Below are 8,274 nucleotides of genomic sequence, written 5' to 3' on the forward strand. Positions count from 1 at the left end.
TATATTAATATGTACTTTTCACTATTATAGAGCTCTATCCTATCCTTTAATATATAGATATGATTGGATATTTGAAAATATTTAGTATTTAATATGTAAATATTTAATATATCAAAGGATAGTTTACTTCTTGTTTCAGATCTTCATCATCAAAGTTTTTTTTAAATAGTCATTTTTTTTAAAAATGGAAATTACCAGTAAATTCAAGGATTATAGAAATGAGAAAGCTTGTTCTAAAAAAAAGTCTGCTGGAAAAGAAAAAAGATAATAAAGAGCCTATAGCCTATGAAACAGAGGGTCACAGAACCTCAGAATAAGAAGACCACCTATCCAGCTGACCTGTCTATCAGATGCCTGGCAAGTGGTCACCCAGCTTTTCCTTAAAGACCTCCAGCAGAGGTTTTCCCTGACTGTGAAACCACTAAGTTTTTAGGCAGCCCAATCTACTTATATACTGGGAAGTTTTTTCTTTGTTAGCATCCTTTCACCCAAAGTTGTAGTTCAGCTGAGATGTATGCTTACAGGGCAGGTCTTAAATTCTCAGCATATTCTGATCCAAGGACTATAGGGGCTGTGATTCTCTCTCCCTCCCTTTTCCCTTTCTCCTTCTTTTCCTCCCTCTTTCTATCTCTGTTTCTCTGTCTTTGTCTCTCTCTCTTTCTCTCTCTGTCTCAATTTCCCTCTCTCTCTCCATCCCTGTCCCTCCTTCTTTCTTCCCCCACCCCCACAAAGAGACAGCCTTTATTTTAAGCATTTTGAATCAGAGACTTCAAAAGCAGATGTCATAGTCTTCAGAATATGTTCAAAAAAACTGCTTCTGACAAGGGTGACAGAAAGGAAATCTGTAAGAGTGGGACCGACAGCTCAGAGAAAATGTTTTTTGGCCTTGTGCTGTATTGTTCATCTCAGCAAAATTACCTCTGTGCTCTGATGTTGACTCCTCGTTAGCAACAGCAGAAGAAAGTTCTCATAACTGATGGTGTCTGAATACAGATTCAAGCATATTTTTTTATTTCTTTGTTTTTCTTGAGGGTTTTTTTTTCTGGTCTGTTTTCTTGCACAACATGACTATTATGGAAATGTTTTGCATGACTACACATGTATAACCTATATTGAATTGCTTGCCTTCTCAGTAAGGGGGTTGGGGAGGGAGGAAGGGAGAGAATTTGGAACTCAAAGTTTTAAAAATGAATGTCAAAAATTGTTTTTACATGCAACTAGGGAAAAATAAAATACCAAATAAAAAATATAATTTAAAGAGCTCTTGAAACAAAAATGTCAATTCTAGAAGATAGTGCAGCTGCAGGAGAGGGTAGGCAGGATGTACTGAACCTGGGTGAAACTCCCAGGCTTTGCCTAGAGCAGCAGGTTGCAGGGCTATTTCCGGTCCCTGCCCCCTCCCTTTTTACCAGGATTATAGGGAACTTGAGTCACCCTCTTGAGAAGTAGGCACCAAAATTCATTTGGAAAAAAGGGCAAGGGTCATGCATTCCTCATCAATAGGATTATCAAGAAATAATCAACTCTCTTGGATTTTGTAACAGAACTAGAATAGATATTGAAACTGACTGCTCCATCTGACACTGCAATGGTGTCAACTAATAATATTCAATCACTTCCCTGAATTATCATTAAATATATAAAATTAAATTGCCAATTAAAATCAGTATATCTCCTCCTTTAACATCTCTCACATTCACAATATTTTGACTCTTTAAAGTCAGTGTTGGTGTAGTTTAAAGACTTTGCCATTCATGAGTCAAACAGCAAGTCAAACAATATAATGCATCCAGGGGTAGATGTTCATCTAGGAGTCAGAACTGTAACAACTGTGTAGCATTTCTAAAATATGAAACAGACAAGATACAGTACATGCAAAAAGCTCTAGTAACCAGATGGTCACAGGAGGGGAACATTGAACAAATTTAGCTGGTGATTCAGAGGTGAAGTTGATGAGTTCTCTCAAAGTGTGTCAGAGCTTCTTTGTACACTAAGTTGCACCTCGTGGTCTCATTAATTATAGGAACATGATTTAAATCCCTGAAATATTCATCACAGTCAAGGGCATGTCTTAGGACAAATTTGTCTGGAATTTCAGAACCCACAAAGTCAGCATTACAGCCTATACTTTGAGCTGTCCTTTTTACCAACAAGCTGGCTACTTTTGCCATTTGGGGATTATACTTCTTGACTTGGGAAAGTAAAGCTTCTATCGTATTACCTCTATCAATTTGTGGTGGCTAGGTAGCACAGTGGAGAGAGCCCTAGACCTGAAGTCAGGAAGACCTGAGTTCAAATCCAGCCTCAAATCAGATTAGACTAAAACACATAAATCAGGCACTTAATAGCTGTGTGACCCTGGGAAAGTCACTTAACCTCTGCCTCAATTTCCTTATTTGCAGAATGGGGATAATAAAAGCACTGACCTTTCAGGGTTATGAAGATAAAAGGAGAGAGTCTTTGTAAAATGCTTTGCAAACCTTAAAGTACTATCTAACTGCTACCTATTACTATTATTATTAATTTTATCTTCAACAATCAGGATATTTTTTCTAGTTAAAGTTGGTATCATCTCCACGAGTTGCTTTCATGTCCTCCTTTGACCCGCCATTATAGTAGTTGCACAATCCTAGGAACTGATTTATCGCTGTTCCTGTTCAGTGCCTTGATATAATTCAGCAAATCAGAAAAAACTTTATAGCTACCCTTGAGAACCTAAAGGGTAATGATACGGTCTCCAGCCATTGGATCTGGTCCATGATTAGCCTTTTCTCTTTTCTTTTCTTTTTCTCTGTCCACATAAGGTGTCCTACCCTTACCTGGGGTGCTCTGCCCAAAGCAATATAAATTTTGATCGCAGAAACCTCTTTTTTTCTTAAGGACCTTACCTTAAACCCAAATCACTCTGGCTCTTATTGTTTGGGCCCTGATTGGCTCAGAGTGAATGTAAATAGCAATTATTTCTGTTTTGGCCAGAAACCCTGAGGGTCTTCCCCTCCTAGATTGATTTTTTTTTTGGAGGAGTGAGGAAATCCGGGTTAAGTGACTTGCCCAGGGTCACACAGCTAGTAAATGTCAATGAGGTCATATTTGAACTTAGGTTCTCCTGACCCTAGAGGTGGTGTTCGATCCACTATGCCACCTAGCGCTGATTTTTTTTTTTTTTGGACTAGGTAAAGAGGCCATTCTCTGCCTCATGTCTTACCCTAGCCTTAATCCGTGAATGGGCACTGCCTCACTCAAATGACACCTGTTAAAGACCTTAGCTTAAAAAGGCCAAGGTTTCTCCATCTCCAGTCATCCTGATCTCTATCTGGCCACTGGACCCAGGGGGCTCCAGAGGAGAGAGTGTTTGCACAGCTCTCCCTCACTTCAATCCAATCCACTTGCATGTCATCACGGCATCCCCTCCCTGATGTCACGGTCCTCTTTGAGGATGAAGGACAGACAAGCCTACAAGGAATGAATACCTTTTCCAAATGGATGCACAAGCAGCCCAGATTACAACCAGGTTCATCATCTACAATCATGATCTTGGGCTGAGGTCGCTGGGATGGTGTGGGAAACGTGGATGGCTGAAGAAGCAGACAGAGGCAGCGGAGGAGGAAGAAGGAAACGCGGTGGAGGAAGAGGAAGAGGAAATGGATTGTCTTCTGAGCCTGCCCTTAATGGATGTCTCCAGAATGGATGAAGTCCTTATTCTAAAGAGAGAGAATTGAAACCTTGAGAGATGACTGCACCAGCTTGCCAAAAGGGTAATCCTCGCTCAGGAGCTGTGATATCGAGGGCCACTACAATAGAGGGAGGGATCCAGCAATGGAGTGGGGAGAAGGGGAAGTCTCCACCTGCCCCTGGCAAGTACCTCCAACTGGGGAGCCCTAGCTTCATTGCTCAGACGACTTCAGGCGAGGCGCAACTGGGACAGAGCAAGACGGTCTACACTGGCAGGCTGCCCAGAGCTGCTGCTGCCACCACTGCCTGGAAAAAAGATTGGCTCCAATGTGGCGAAGACACGACCAGGACGGGGTTGTAGCTGCTCTGTTTGCTAAGAATGGAACTGGAAACATTCTCTCAGGCTGGACCTGTATCCCCAACTTCTGTAACATTACAGTTTTCTGTATTTAGCAAATGTTTAGGGAAAACAACAGCAAATTTTTCTAAGGTGTCATTCATGCTGCAATAGGTTAAGAGGGTTGGAATTGGAGTTTGGAAGAACTGAGTTCGAATTCCACCTCAGACACGTAACTTCTCTAAGCCTCAGTTTCCTCATCTGTAAAATGGATATAATAATAATAATAACACCTCACTCACTGGGTCCTTGTGAGAATCAAATCAGATAACGTATGTACAGAGCTTTGTAAATCTTAAAGGGCTATGTAAATACTAGCTGTTATTATTACAGTATTATCATTAACATTGTGTTAGTGTGCTGTGGTACTAAATATACATAAGAGGGACACAGAGGGAGAGAAATCAGTTGGGGGATCCAAATTTTATTGATACATATAATTATAGCTCCCCAAAAGCAAAGGAGAAGAAATTAATCTGGACCTTCCTGGCACTGTTTTGGTGGAATAAATTTGGTGAACAGGAGTAAAAATAAATTTTAAATCAAGGCGGTTGCCTTAGGCAAAGACTCTGGACCACAACTTCCCCACCTGGGAATGAGGGTTTTGACTAAAAATGAAAATCACACCCAGAGGGATCCTCTGAAAGCTTGGAGGGAGGATTTGGGAAATAGAGATATTACAGATGGGAGGGTGGAGACCATAAAGAGAATGGTTAGCTCCCCTCTTCAGCCAAAGCTCTTCTACCCCTAATTTCTACTAAATTTAGGTCAAACCTAAATGTGACTGCTTGTGACCTCCACCCATTGCTTCTGGCTCTATCTTCTGAAGAGAACAGAATAAATTGACCATGGCAGCCCTTCAGATACTTGAAGACAACCATGATGTTTTCTAAGTCTTCTCTTTAGATCTAATTCTTTCAGCTGATTGTCATATGGCATGAACTCAAGACCTGTTACCATCCTGGTAGCCTTCTTCTAGACACCAGAAGAATGTTAATTAATCGGTAGCCTTCATAAAATGTCACCCAGTATTGAATACAATACTCCACTAGTGGCCGGACCATGGCAAAGCGTTTTTTGTCACTCAGTCAATAAGCATTTATTAAACATCTACTTGGTACCAAGCTAAGCGAAGGGTACAAAAAGAGGCAAAACACAGTCACTACCCCTAAGGAGCTAACAAATCTAATGATTATTAAGTGTTGACTATGTGCCAGGCACTGTCCTAACCCTTGAGGATATAAATACAAAGGAATACTTTTGTTTGGGGCCGGGAGAGGCAATTGTGGGTAACAGACTTGCCCAGGCTCACACAGCCCATAAGTATCTGAGGCAGGATTTGAATTCAGGTCCTCCTAACTCTAGGGCCAGTGTTCTATCCACCACACCAGTGGTTCTAGCTTCCCTGTTCTAATAAGGCAAGACATGGAAGTCAAGACATGTGCCTAGGAGGTAGAGTTGAAATTGAAGAGGTAGACAGAGGGCATGGAAGAAACAAGTACAGTTTGGAGGTGGTGGAGAAGGCGACCTGGTTCCAGCCAAGATAAGGTAAATGATCACCTATCAGAACCCAGGGAGCCAAGGACAGGAGTCTGAGTTCCAGCTGAAGGAGGAAGAAGGCCAGGATACATACAGGTACACTAATTTAGAGATAACCTCCTTAGCTCTGAGCACTAGGTTGCTCTTAATGAAGCTAACGCTTGCATTAGCTGTCTTGGCAGCCATACCACAGTTATTACACAATTGGAATTGCAACCATTAAAATCTCCTTATCTTTTTCAGGTAAATTGCTGTCTAGAAACACCTCTCCCACTTTGTACTTGTAAAGTAGATATTTTAAATGCAAGTATAAGATTTTACATAATTCTTATTACATTTCATCTAATTAGTTTTGGCCCAGTGTTCTAGTCTGTTATTGTGAGCATTTCAAATTCTGACCCTTTTATCCTATGACTTAGCTGTCCCTCCCAGGTTTTGCCATTTACAATGTGATACACATGCCACTTCAGCTTTATCCAAGTCATTAATGAAAAAAAAAATGTTCAAAGCATTTATTCCCGGGGCTTTCCACTAAAGATTTCTTTCCCAGATTGATGTAGAAGATTTAAAGAATATTCTTTGGTTCTAGCCATTCAACCAGTTCTGAAACTACCCCCAGACCAGCAGGCTGCATTTTATTCAATGACAGGATAAGTCAGCCTTATTCTATTAAGAAGGAAAGTTCTTGCCCCACCTAGATATTCTAACAAGATTAACTACCCAACAGCTGATACTAATTAGTTATTTCATCTCCTAACCAGTCTTCCTGATTTATTGACCTCCAATCAAACAGACCAAGGCGGGGAGAATTACTCTCCAGGAGAGTCTTAGGACCTCTGGGTAGAGGAATTACCAAAGAGTTCCAGATTACTTTCTAGGATGGTTGAACTACATAACAGCTGTACCAAAATTATATTAGAATGCCTGCCCTCCTGTAACTCTTGGAACAATCGCTATTTTCCATTTTTGTCATTCTGATGATATAACTATGAGGTACCACATCAGAGTTTTAATTTACATTTACATTTTTCTTGGTGATTGGGAGGATTTTTGTCATATGATTGAGTTTGCATTTCTTCTTTTTAATTCTGCCTTTTCATATCCTTTAACCATATAGCTAGGGAAGAATGATTTTTATTTGCATATAATTGTATCCATTTTCTATATATCTTGTATATCAGACTTTATAAGAGACAGTTAGTACAAATATTTTCCCCCTAATTATTCTTTCTAATTCTAACTGTATTGATTTTGTTTTTGCAGAAGTTTCTCAATTTTATGTAACCAAAATTGTCCATTTAATCTTTTGTGACTATCACCATTCCTTGTTTAGTCAAGAACTTTCCGTCTACCCAATGCTGTGAAAAGTATCCTCTCCTTACAACTTCTTTCTTTGATCTCTTTAGAAATATAAATCTAGTAGTGATATCAGGGGCAAAGGATATGCACAATTTAACAGCTCTTTCTATACAGTTCCATATTGCTTTCCAGAATGGCTGAACTAGTTCACAGTTCCACAAACAGTGCACTCATGAACCTGTTTTCCCATAGCCCCTCCAATATTTGTCATTTTCCATTTTGTCGCCTTTGCCAATCAGACAGGATTGAGGCAGAACCTCAGAATCTAATGATTAGTGATTTAGGGCATCTTAATATGGCTATTGAGAGTTTGGATTTCTTCCTTTAAAAACTGCCTATTATAGTGTTCTTTGATTTGGGGGAATAGCTCTTTTACAAAAATTGAATCAGTTACTTAAAATCTTAGAAATACAACCTTCATCAGAAAAATTTGACGCAAAGGGTTTTCACCTCCATTTACCTGATTCTCTTCTAATTTTTTTTTTGCATTAGTTTTGTTTGTACAAAACTTCTTAATTTTATAGAATCAGAATTGTTCATTTTTTGTGCTCCTCTCTACTCGTTTCACTTATGGTTTGTTTTTTATAAAACCACATTCGTTCCTTACAAGTACCACATCAGCAACCATCCCTTTTAATAATGTATTTTTAGAATTACCCCAGGAGTCAAAGTTGAGCTCATTGGACTACAGTTTGCAGATTCCATTCTCTTCTCTTTTTTGAAGATCAGGACATTTATTCTGTGGAACGACTCCTCTTCTCCACAGTCCTTCAAATATCACAAGCAGTGGCTCAATAATCATATCTATCCATTCTTTCCTTACTTTGGACCTGGTGAAGTGAATGCCCCCGATGTTCTCTAACTACAGTAGCTCCCTACTTATCTTGAGTATCAAATCTCTGCTGACCATTTTTGTTCTTCCATCTCCAGTCCAAAGTTCTTGTTGGAAGAAAATAAGAAGCAAAGTCAGGTTGAACAGTAATTCTTTTATCCATTATCATTGTCATAGTTATGCACTCAATTTGTTTCTAGATCTTTGCTACTGCAAATGGGGTTTTTATATTTTTGTACACTTAAGTCCTATTTCTCTGGTGGCTCAGAGGACAGAGTGCTACCTGGAGTCAGGAAGATTACTTTTCCTGAGTTCAAATCCAGCCTCAGATAATTAATAGCTGTGTGACCCTGGACAAGTCACTTAACTTTATTTGCCTCAGTTTCCTAATCTATAAAATGAGCTGGAAAAGGAAATGGCAAACCACTCCAGTTATCTTTGCCAAGAAAACCCCAAATGGGGTCATGGAGAGTTT

The sequence above is a fragment of the Phascolarctos cinereus genome, unplaced genomic scaffold (assembly GCF_003287225.1).
Source record: "Phascolarctos cinereus isolate Bilbo 61053 unplaced genomic scaffold, phaCin_HiC Scaffold_9;HRSCAF=440, whole genome shotgun sequence".
Taxonomy (NCBI): domain Eukaryota; kingdom Metazoa; phylum Chordata; class Mammalia; order Diprotodontia; family Phascolarctidae; genus Phascolarctos; species Phascolarctos cinereus.